At 37.8% G+C, this 12,342-nt stretch overlaps 1 protein-coding gene and 2 long non-coding RNA genes across 4 annotated transcripts in view; 2 read left to right on the forward strand and 1 right to left on the reverse strand.

Annotated features, from left to right (window-relative positions):
- Positions 1 to 12,342, forward strand: part of LOC123312138 — a 41,579-nt gene that overhangs the window by 9,471 nt on the left and 19,766 nt on the right. The window lies entirely within an intron of this gene.
- Positions 2,160 to 3,947, forward strand: LOC123312140. The gene is made up of 2 exons (XR_006537579.1): positions 2,160 to 2,609; positions 2,677 to 3,947. It is a non-coding gene; the product is annotated as an uncharacterized LOC123312140 (long non-coding RNA).
- LOC123312139 lies at positions 9,636 to 11,234 on the reverse strand. Its single transcript, XR_006537578.1, has 2 exons — positions 10,975 to 11,234; positions 9,636 to 10,905 (listed from the first exon to the last, which is right to left on the reverse strand). It is a non-coding gene; the product is annotated as an uncharacterized LOC123312139 (long non-coding RNA).

The following is a 12,342-nucleotide window of genomic DNA, read 5'->3' on the forward strand; positions in this document are numbered from 1 at the left end:
CATGAGATTTGTGTGCAGGGGCGTTGTCCTGCATAAACAAAACACCGTTGGATAACTTTCTGCGTCTTTTCTCTTCAATTTTTCCCCGTACAGTGTACAGTGGTCAGTTATGTCGAATAGTAATCTCCGGTTATTGTTCCACCCTTATCCAAAAAATCAATCATGATTACTCCATGGCAACCCCAAAAAACTGGAGCAAGAACTTTTTCAGCAGATTTTTGGACACGAAACTTCTTAGGTTTTGGAGAACCAGAGTGTCGCCATTGCATCGATTGTTGCTACGTTTCTGGATCGTAGAAATGTATCCAAATCTCATTTATAGTAACAATTCGGTTTGAGAAGTCTACATCGTTTTCAAATCGAGCACAGATCGAACGCGATGCTTCTACCCTTGTACGCTTTTGGCCATTCAAACATTTGGGGATCCATTGTGCAGCAATTTTTCTCATGTCCAAATTAACGTGAACTATATGATGAACGCGTTCGTATGAAATATTCAGTGCTTCAGATATCCGTTTTAGCCCAATTCGACGGTCTGATAAAATCATGTCATGAACTGCATCGATATTTTCGGGGACTGACACAGAATCTGGCCGATCGGTCATCATCTTCAATGGAAAATTTACTTCTTTTGAAGCTTGCAGTCCAATTTTTCACGGTCACATACGAAGGACATTGATCACCAAGGGTATTAAGCATACCTTCGAAAATTTGCTCACCTCTTAACCCATTTAAAGACAGGTACTTGATGATGGCTCGATACTCCAATTTTTCGGTGGACATCTTCTTCCTTTCAATTTATTGCGTAATTATGGTTTACTTTTTTGACCTCAAACTTAACACTGGCACTTCAAATGAGTTATTGTACGTTACTATTGCTATTTTTTTTAAGCATGGAACTGGTGTAGGCTAACTAGATATCAATATATCCTCTTATATTTGTCCTAGTATCCTATTCTGAATAGGAAGCACAGAGTACGCCAAAGACAGTGAGTCGAGGATCACCGTCATGGAATGGTTGAAGGCAAGCTACCATATACAGAGTTTCCCACAGTGTGTGGCCTATTAGAACGGATCATAGAATTGTTCTAAAAATTTGGGTGCTTAGTAAATTTTTTCAAATTGAACACCCTACTTTTCATTCTATATTTTCAGAGAAAATCCAATACGCACCTAATGATGAATCATTTTCACCAACAAAAAACTCATGGTTTTGGAAAAAAGCCAAATTTCTATGAAAGTGAGGGTTTTCAGAATGACTTGCTGATTTTATTCAACAAACACAATTCCTTGTTTTTTTTCTGTCAAGTTTTCAATGATTTTAGAATCATTCATACGAAATTACGTAAGCTGAAAACTTTCACAAGACACAGAATTCTGGAACAGCATGTATATCGTAAACCAAGTTTTTTGTACACGAAACTCATTATGAGGATCTCAGTGGCATATTCTCGAAATTTCAGCTCCCTAAAATATGTAATGTATTTTCCATGATGGAATGCTCTTGGCAGAAAACTCTGCAAATATCAGAAATAGGGATAGTAAAGTACCTACTAGAGAAAAATACTCAGATGGGGATAGAGATGCGAAAGAAGTAATAAGATAGATAGATAGATCAGATAGATCATGGCGTAAACCCCACAGTACCCCAAATTCTCAGAACAATCCTACTATCCTTTCTCCGTAAACGTCTAATAGGCCACCCACCGTGGGACACCTTACATACTCTAGTACTTCTCTGCATGGAAGGTCAGTAATCCCTCAATTGGTGAGCAGTGAACATCAAACATCCAAGTAAAAACATGGCATAATGATTCTACTCAAGATGCAAGTGGGAAAATAAAAATTCTAAACTTTTCTCGCCGCCCCACCGCAATCGACTGGAAATTCAAATTCTCCCCGCATGCAACACCATCCATCACGAATTTGAATGTCGATGACGTTCCCCCACGCCCACGAAACACTCCAAACCAACCCCAAAAAACGGGTCAATCGTATACGAAAGTCTCAATCGCGCCAACTTCGCATTCCGATACAGGGAAGTTTAGCCGTTGACCGCAATCGATTCCGTTTCGAGACTACTAAAATAGAGGAAAAAATCAGAGTTTTTCCGCTTCATCTAATTCAGCCTTTACAGCGCCCATTTGACAGGTCGGTACGACTCACTCGCCCGAAAACTCTTTGAATCGAAAGATCAGTGCCCAGAAAATGTATTGCCCCGAAGGATCACTCGCCAGAAAATACCGCCCACTACCTCCTGATTGGCCGACTGACCAAAAGACAATTGTCTGTCATCTTTGTCTAACCATTTATGAAGTTTGACAGAAGTTAGGCACAGATTTTTGATATGATTGTACAAGTTGGAACAAATATGGGGATTTAATTTTAAATTTTGTACAGCTGACAGCTGACCATAGATAACCTAACCTGTTTGTTGATATTTACATAACCGTTACAGTCGGAGCCGGAAACTTTCTGATTTTTATTCGACTTATTACACTAATTAAATGAGACCATTGATATTGATACTTTGAAAGCAATCTGATGATGACATGCATTAAGAGTTCTTCTTTTGGGTACATCAAACTTTCCATTTTCCAAAAATAAAAGTAGGTATCGAATGAATTGTACAGAACAAGTACCATTCTATTCAGTTATATATATATATTTTTTTAGGTAATATTAGATGATCGAAATACTCGAAAATCTGGAGCATTCTCAAATAACAAAACTAAAATTTTAAATGATTATCAAATGTGATTTAAACCAATACATTTTATTGAGGAGTAGAATGAGTATCTGTTTTTGAAGTGGTCAGTGAGAGTCTGCAATCTCAAGTTCCCGATACTTATCACTTTCAATCCCTCAAGAAAATGCAGAATTTTCTTGAATTGAATAAATTATATCGATTACAAGAAACAATGTATGAAAACGTTATAACATTCTCCTCAAATATGATTTCCCAAAGAAGATAATATATGAATACTGATGGAAGAATCAATTTTGGCCCGCAAGATGCCTTTTAATATAAAATATTTCAGCTTATTTCGTGAAAAGTTATTATTCGTACAATTCACTGCTAGGGAGAAAGGGTCTTTTACTGGAGCTCTTTTATCATACACCAAATTGTGTGGTATCCCGTCACATTAAACTCTACTAAAACTTCATCTCATACTGTTGCTTTACTCATTGTTGGATGTTGAACATTGTTATGCTTATTATCAAAAAAATATATCGTGGGCAAACAATCAAAACCCACTAAATCCCTTTTTTTTTTTGTAAAATGCCATTTTATCACCTGTAAAAGATTTTTAACTCCAAAACCATCTTTCCAAGCAATCTATAACCTTCATAATTTACATCAAGCCCTCAATAGTCTAACATTCAACAGTAAAAACCTATCAAGTCCACTTAGGGGAATTCTCAGAATGCAATGGGTTATGATTGTATGCTCACGATATATAGATAGATGTAATCAATCAATCAATCAATGATCGAAGTAACATTTCATTTATGTCAACATTACACATTAAGCATGGATTTCACAAAACTCCCATTGTCCGATCAACAATATGACAGTCCCTCGGTTTCCTAAACCAAATCACTGTTACTTTTGCATTTCTGAATATTTGGAAGGAGTATCAATTGAGAATCATTGAATGGAGGTGTATATAGATCATAATTGGATGCCAGAATGATATTCTGAATGCTCATGACTGAATTATCAATTGCAAAGAAATTGACGTTTATATGTCAAGCAAGCTTTGATTCCCAGATCAAGCTTTGTGAAACCGGGGATAAGGCTTACATTAATTGTGAATGAGCTGTAAACAGTGAATTATTGATTTGAGACTGTAGGCTTCACAGTTTCATTTTTTCCGAGTACATTCTTGATATATCAATTCATATTTCATGTATTTTCAAGTGAAATAGAAATTTTTCATATCTCTTTTCTTTCATTTCACAAATCCTATCACTATTTCAATATTACAATATCTTTGAAAATGGAGATTTAGCAGAGTGGGAATGGGATTGAAGAGCAACAGAGAGCAAATTTTTCTTGGGATGTGCCAGAATTATTTTTTCTTCAGAGTTATGGGTGTATAATAATAATGAGGAAAATTTTTCTTGATTGAAATGTTCATTAAGGTTTCATAAAAAAACTATGCTATAATGAGTTTTAATTAATTGAGGGAATAATAGAAAACAGTGTTTAATTGTAACATTAAGATACGAAAAAGAAGAAATTAAGAATAATACAAATAATTATCAGATACAAACAAATAAATTGTATGATGACTGTAAGTTTCAATTTTTACAATGGCTTGGACCAGGACCGTCAAAGCTTCGGCGGGCCTTGGTACATAAAGAAATTACAGGCCCCCCGTTGGTTTTAGGTGTTAGCATTGTATAAAATACAGGCCGATTCTTCCGAATCGGCTCGGTTTAAAATATTCAGTAAGGGCGATCCTACGGGAGGGGGGATAAAGAGGGTAATTACCCCTCCAGAGCCCACAACGATTTCGATTTCATTTATGAAAAAACTGAGAAAAAACAATATTATATAATAAAATGAAAAGAAGAGATTCCTTGTACAATTTTAAGAGAAAAATATGCCAGCTCTGGACACTTGCAAATCATGTATTCAGCTGTTTCTGCTTCTGATCGACAGAGACTACAAATCTCATCTCCTGACTCACCCATACGGTGCAAATGATATTTGTACCGACAGTGCCCTGTCAGCAGTCCCACCATCACCCGAGGTTCAGCTCGTGACAACTTTAGCAGTTTTCTGGTGTAGATCGGTGAAATCATCATGAATTTCTTTGACTGAGTAAGTCCAGGAGTGTTTCTCCAGAGGGTTAGTCTGTTGTTCAACTCCCATTGTTGGATCCCATTTGTATTGGTACTTTCCGAGCCCACAGAAAGGCTAAGGTCCAGCAGGATGCTCTTTTTGCAAGTTCATCGGCTTTCTCGTTTCCTTCAACAACACTATATAGTGCCCTGGGTACCCATATATAGTAGAGTCACTTTGTTGTCTCTGGCCAGTTGCTTTATGGTATTACGGCACTCCCATGTCAGCAGAGATCTCTGGCAGTGTGATTCTAGGGACCTCGGCGTGGCCTGGCTGTCCTTGGCGATATAGATATGCGCACCTTTGAAGTTCATTTTAAGACACTCCTGAGCGCATACGTAAACAGCCAATGTCTAGGTCAGACATGGGCAAACTTTTCGAGGGGAGGGCCAGATAAAATGAAAAATTACCAATTCACTATCACCTCTGCTGTGGAGTCTGGTCATGGACGATCTTCTGGAGAGGCTAACGGCAGGTGGCTTTTATAGCCCTGGCATACGCCGATGACATAGTGGTGACTGTGAGAGGCAAGCTTTTTTTTTTCTTGGTGTAGCAGGAGGAAAATCTGCAAAACAGACGAATACATCCTCTCCTGAGGGGGAACAGTGTGGGGATTTTCACTCTCTGAGCTCGAGACCCACTAAAAACCCTTAACTGCTTCTTCATAGGTTTCGGGCATTTTGCCTATTAACCAGTTGACTCTTATGGTTTCTGGACTCTCACACGATCATAGTCGTGTTGATAGTTGTATGCTGCCTATAGCTTTTATAGGCTAAGCTCTTCTTTCGTTACATTTAAATCCTGAACTGATCTCTCGGTCTTCGGTGGTAGGTTTTTGACCTTCAAGCTTCTTCCGTTGGATCGTAGTCGACTAATCTTCGTAGTTCCTCATTTGGATGTTGTTTGGCTTTGTCGAATATCCTTTCCGCCTTTCTCTTCATAAATTCAGTAACTGGTTCCTATTCCACGATTTGTTTGTTCCTAACAAACTAGGGTACGTACGTACCCTAGTATCATCGCCATTCTAAGGAGTTTATTCTCAGTGGCCTGTATTCTCTTGATGTGGGTCTTGGCTGCGAAGCCCCATGCCACCGATCCATATGTTAGTTGTGGTCGCGCAATAGTTTTAATCATCGTCAACTTGATGTTCTTATTCATAAGACTTCTTCTGCCTATGAGTGGATAAAGTTTACTCATTGCGGCTTTCGTTTTATCGACAGCACATTTGATGTGGTTTTTCCATGTGAGTCCTTTGTCAAGCGTCACTCCTAGGTATGTTGCTTCATTTTTCCATTTTCATTTTCCAACCTCTTCTCCATCAACTTCAAGGTTTTCTTCCATCCACAATCTTCTCTTTTGCAGTGATATTGCTTGAGTCTTTCTTCCATTGATTTGGATTTTCCATTTGATGCACCATTTGAGTATTTCATCTATGCATGGCTTCCTGAAGTCTCCGTTGTATGATCTCTGGGCGTCGATGTCTGAACGCTATTCCTGTGTCATCTGCATACAAGGTGAGCATATTTCTAGCATTTTTCGGGATATCATAAACGTATATTACGTAAAGCAGAGGTCCAAGTACCGATCCTTGAGGCACACCCTCTTCCAATTGTCTGGTTTAAGAGGTTGCTCCATCTATCTTCACATAAAAGTTTCTATTCCTCAAATAGTTACTTATAATCTTGCATAGCTTGGTCGAATATCCTGCTTCTTTCATCTTGTAGATTAGGCCTTCGTGCCATACTCTATCAAAAGCTCTCTCGATATCCATCAGAACTAATCCTGTGGCCTGTTTGGTCTGCATTCCTTCGGTGACGTATTCTATGAGCCGTAGTAATTGGAGTTCAGTCGAATGTTCTCGTCGAAATCCAAATTGTTCGGGTGGAATTATCTTCAACATTTCTGTTTTCTCATTCAGCCTTTTGGCGATAACCCTCTCGACGATTTTTCGTAGTGCTGATAGTAGGCTGATTGGTCTATAATTTTGAGGAAATTTCCGTTCCTTTCCAGGCTTATTGAAAACTATCATTTCTGCAGTTTTCCATCTCTTTGGGTAGAATTCGGTCCTCATCACTCCATTTTTTATATTCGTCAAGGCTGCTATTCCTTTTCTAGGCAATTTCTTCAACATATAATTAGTTATCCTATCTTCTCCCGGTGCTTTCCGGTTTTTCAGTTTCATTATGATCTCTCTGATTTCTGTTGGTGAAGCCGGTTTTGGAATGATTTCGGTATCCGGTGGTTCCATCATCAGTTATTCTTCTTCTAGATCTTCATTGTCATCATAATTTCTGTAGTTTATTCTGGCTTCTCTCTCAATTGAGTCGGCAAGTGCTTCGGCTTTTTCAAGTCTCGTATATACCATTCCGTTTGCTCCTTGCACTGGAGGTATAACTGTCCGTTCTCGTCGTAAGCGTTTTTGCATTTTCCAAGCCGAGTGATCTTTTGTATTCAGTTCACTTAATCTCTGGTGCCATACGGACAGTTATAATATATAATATATATATATAATATAATATATATATATATATAATATATATATATAATATATAAAAGATATCTTTTATTACGCAGTTCTGTTAAAGCATTTTTCAATATCTGACTATGCTTTTTCAGTTTCTTCTTGTCTTCTTCTCTTTTTGTTGTTCTGTAGAGTCTTCTGTTCTTTTTTATAAGTTCCTTTATATCCCTTGGCGTATCTCCATGTGAATGTTTCGGAATTGGTTTCCTTATTCTCTTGGTGCTTTCTTCATAGGCTTCTTTTATTTGATTTTCCAATTTTTCAACTGCTTCATCTAATTCATCTCGGGTCTTTATTCGGGGAATTTCCGTGATTTTCTCCTGAAGTAAATTCTTATATTTCTCCCAGTCTGTGTGCGATCCTTGGTTTGTGTCTCTTCTTCGTTTCTTGGGCCATGTCCCACTATGAATTCTATGGGATTGTGGTCTGAAGTTCCGTCTTCTATTGTATCAATGCTGATTTCTTCAGTGATGTCTTTCATTACGACAATGTCCAGTACATCGGGTAGTCCATTTACTCTTGGTATGTAGGTCGGTATATCAGGTCCTATCACAACTGCATTAAGTTTTTCAGCATAAATCTTTAGTCTTCTCCCGTTGGTATTTTCCACCCTATTGTTCCATTCCTGCTGCAGAAACAGCAAAGGCTGGCCTGTGTTGGTGCTAGGGGAGCTATCCATACATCTCCTACAGCAGCGCTTGAGGCCACACTTGATCTGCCTTCGCTACACTTACATGTGAGGAAATGTAGCCCTCTAGAAGCAATAAGAACATCCCTTAACGGGAATCTCCTACACGAAAACTGGGTTGGACATATGAGGATATTGAATCCACTGGACTCAAACCTCTTGGAAAAACCATCGGATGTTATAACAATCATTTTGGATTTCGAAACGCCCTTTGAAACGATTAAAGCTGACCGTCCTAGTGCAATATAAGTTTCCTAAATCGTTTGGACAAAAAGTCATCCACGTGGTTTACTGATGGATCAAAAATAGGCATTGGCATTGGCGAATATGGACCTAAATGATGGATAATGGAGTGTCTTAAAATGAACTTCAAAGGTGCGCATATCTATATCGCCAAGGACAGCCAGGCCACGCCGAGGTCCCTAGAATCACACTGCCAGAGATCTCTGCTGACATGGGAGTGCCGTAATACCATAAAGCAACTGGCCAGAGACAACAAAGTGACTCTACTATATATGGGTACCCAGGGCACTATATAGTGTTGTTGAAGGAAACGAGAAAGCCGATGAACTTGCAAAAAGAGCATCCTGCTGGACCTTAGCCTTTCTGTGGGCTCGGAAAGTACCAATACAAATGGGATCCAACAATGGGAGTTGAACAACAGACTAACCCTCTGGAGAAACACTCCTGGACTTACTCAGTCAAAGAAATTCATGATGAATTCACCGATCTACACCAGAAAACTGCTAAAGTTGTCACGAGCTGAGCCTCGGGTGATGGTGGGACTGCTGACAGGGCACTGTCGGTACAAATATCATTTGCACCGTATGGGTGAGTCAGGAGATGAGATTTGTAGTCTCTGTCGATCAGAAGCAGAAACAGCTGAATACATGATTTGCAAGTGTCCAGAGCTGGCATATTTTTCTCTTAAAATTGTACAAGGAATCTCTTCTTTTCATTTTATTATATAATATTGTTTTTTCTCAGTTTTTTCATAAATGAAATCGAAATCGTTGTGGGCTCTGGAGGGGTAATTACCCTCTTTATCCCCCCTCCCGTAGGATCGCCCTTACTGAATATTTTAAACCGAGCCGATTCGGAAGAATCGGCCTGTATTTTATACAATGCTAACACCTAAAACCAACGGGGGGCCTGTAATTTCTTTATGTACCAAGGCCCGCCGAAGCTTTGACGGTCCTGGTCCAAGCCATTGTAAAAATTGAAACTTACAGTCATCATACAATTTATTTGTTTGTATCTGATAATTATTTGTATTATTCTTAATTTCTTCTTTTTCGTATCTTAATGTTACAATTACACACTGTTTTCTATTATTAAAACTCATTATAGCATAGTTTTTTTATGAAACCTTAATGAACATTTCAATCAAGAAAAATTTTCCTCATTATTATTATACACCCATAACTCTGAAGAAAAAATAATTCTGGCACATCCCAAGAAAAATTTGCTCTCTGTTGCTCTTCAATCCCATTCCCACTCTGCTAAATCTCCATTTTCAAAGATATTATAATATTGAAATAGTGATAGGATTTGTGAAATGAAAGAAAAGAGATATGAAAAATTTCTATTTCACTTGAAAATACATGAAATATGAAATGATATATCAAGAATGTACTCGGAAAAAATGAAACTGTGAAGCCTACAGTCTCAAATCAATAATTCACTGTTTACAGCTCATTCACAATTAATGTAAGCCTTATCCCCGGTTTCACAAAGCTTGATCTGGGAATCAAAGCTTGCTTGACATATAAACGTCAATTTCTTTGCAATTGATAATTCAGTCATGAGCATTCAGAATATCATTCTGGCATCCAATTATGATCTATATACACCTCCATTCAATGATTCTCAATTGATACTCCTTCCAAATATTCAGAAATGCAAAAGTAACAGTGATTTGGTTTAGGAAACCGAGGGACTGTCATATTGTTGATCGGACAATGGGAGTTTTGTGAAATCCATGCTTAATGTGTAATGTTGACATAAATGAAATGTTACTTCGATCATTGATTGATTGATTGATTACATCTATCTATATATCGTGAGCATACAATCATAACCCATTGCATTCTGAGAATTCCCCTAAGTGGACTTGATAGGTTTTTACTGTTGAATGTTAGACTATTGAGGGCTTGATGTAAATTATGAAGGTTATAGATCGCTTGGAAAGATGGTTTTGGAGTTAAAGATCTTTTACAGGTGATAAAATGGCATTTTACCAAAAAAAAAGGGATTTAGTGGGTTTTGATTGTTTGCCCACGATATATTTTTTTGATAATAAGCATAACAATGTTCAACATCCAACAATGAGTAAAGCAACAGTATGAGATAAAGTTTTAGTAAAGTTTAATGTGACGGGATACCACACAATCTGGTGTATGATAAAAGAGCTCCAGTAAAAGACCCTTTCTCCCTAGCAGTGAATTGTACGAATAATAACTTTTCACGAAATAAGCTGAAATATTTTATATTAAAAGGCATCTTGCGGGCCAAAATTGATTCTTCCATCAGTATTCATATATTATCTTCTTTGGGAAATCATATTTGAGGAGAATGTTATAACGTTTTCATACATTGTCTCTTGTAATCCATATAATTTATTCAATTCAAGAAAATTCTGCATTTTCTTGAGGGATTGAAAGTGATAAGTATCGGGAACTCGAGATTGCAGACTCTCACTGACCACTTCAAAAACAGATACTCATTCTACTCCTCAATAAAATGTATTGGTTTAAATCACATTTGATTATCATTTAAAATTTTAATTTTGTTATTTGAGAATGCTCCAGATTTTTGAGTATTTCGATCATCTAATATTACCTAAAAAAATATATATATAACTGAATAGAATGGTACCTACTTGTTCTGTACAATTCATTCGATACCTACTTTTATTTTTGGAAAATGGAAAGTTTGATGTACCCAAAAGAAGAACTCTTAATGCATGTAATCATCAGATTGCTTTCAAAGTATCAATATCAATGGTCTCATTTAATTAGTGTAATAAGTCGAATAAAAATCAGAAAGTTTCCGGCTCCGACTGTAACGGTTATGTAAATATAAACAAACAGGTTAGGTTATCTATGGTCAGCTGTCAGCTGTACAAAATTTAAAATTAAATCCCCATATTTGTTCCAACTTGTACAATCATATCAAAGAGTAACCAACTGGTTACTCTTTGATCATATCAAAAATCTGTGCCTAACTTCTGTCAAACTTCATAAATGGTTAGACAAAGATGACAGACAATTGTCCTTTGGTCAGTCGGCCAATCAGGAGGTAGTGGGCGGTATTTTCTGGCGAGTGATCCTTCGGGGCAATACATTTTCTGGGCACTGATCTTTCGATTCAAAGAGTTTTCGGGCGACCGATCCCTACTCTGACAGGTGACCTCTCAATTGTTCTTCCGTTAGAGCTGTCGAGAGGCGTATTGTGGCGGAAGGAATTAAGAGCTTCCGGTCGTGCGGCCGAAGTAGTAAATAGAGGGCTGGATCACGTGAACTGAAGGACTTAGCTTGGGTGCGGGGCATTTACCTAGGGAGCGAGCTGACGCCACTCGGAAAACTTAGATACAAACTAATCGTCGATCGAACTGCAGCGGCGGATTCGAGGATTTTGTCTGAGACGCACTGATTCTCGAAGCTCTATGATCTAAGCTGCTCCATCCTACTTAATTGCCAATATAAAGACAAGTAGCGTAGAACACTTAATGCTACGTCTAGACTATCACTGCGTTCTGCACCATGTGTGGAAAAATACGAGATCTAGTAGTTTAACGGCCGTTTTCAATAACCTATCCAAGATAAGGGATAGATCGCTATCTCCAGTTTGTCTGCCTATCTATCCTTGTAGTTATCTATCTATGGTTTGCATTTCACAATTATGGTTTGACGTTATCTATCTCAAGACAAGGATAGATAGGAATCTATTCAGCTCAGACCACAGAACACTAATATAAGACCTCACATCATCAATTTATTTCTAGCGTTTGAGATATTGGGGTGTATTAGAAACTAGAAATATTTGAAGATTATGTATAAAAGGTTAATCGTGTGTGTATGACTTCATACTCGTATGCACCGTTTCATTAAACGAGCTTAATTCCTTAATGTCTTTTTTTCCCCATAGAGATTCTATGCTTAAACGTCGCTCAATGAAATGTGCCTGCGGCAATAAATACATCACAATAATTGTTGGTCGAGATTCCCAACCACGCAATACTTGAAAATGAATTCCTCAAGCGTAAGTACCTTCATA

Source organism: Coccinella septempunctata, chromosome 4 (assembly GCF_907165205.1).
Source record: "Coccinella septempunctata chromosome 4, icCocSept1.1, whole genome shotgun sequence".
In the NCBI taxonomy this organism is placed as follows: Eukaryota; Metazoa; Arthropoda; class Insecta; order Coleoptera; family Coccinellidae; genus Coccinella; species Coccinella septempunctata.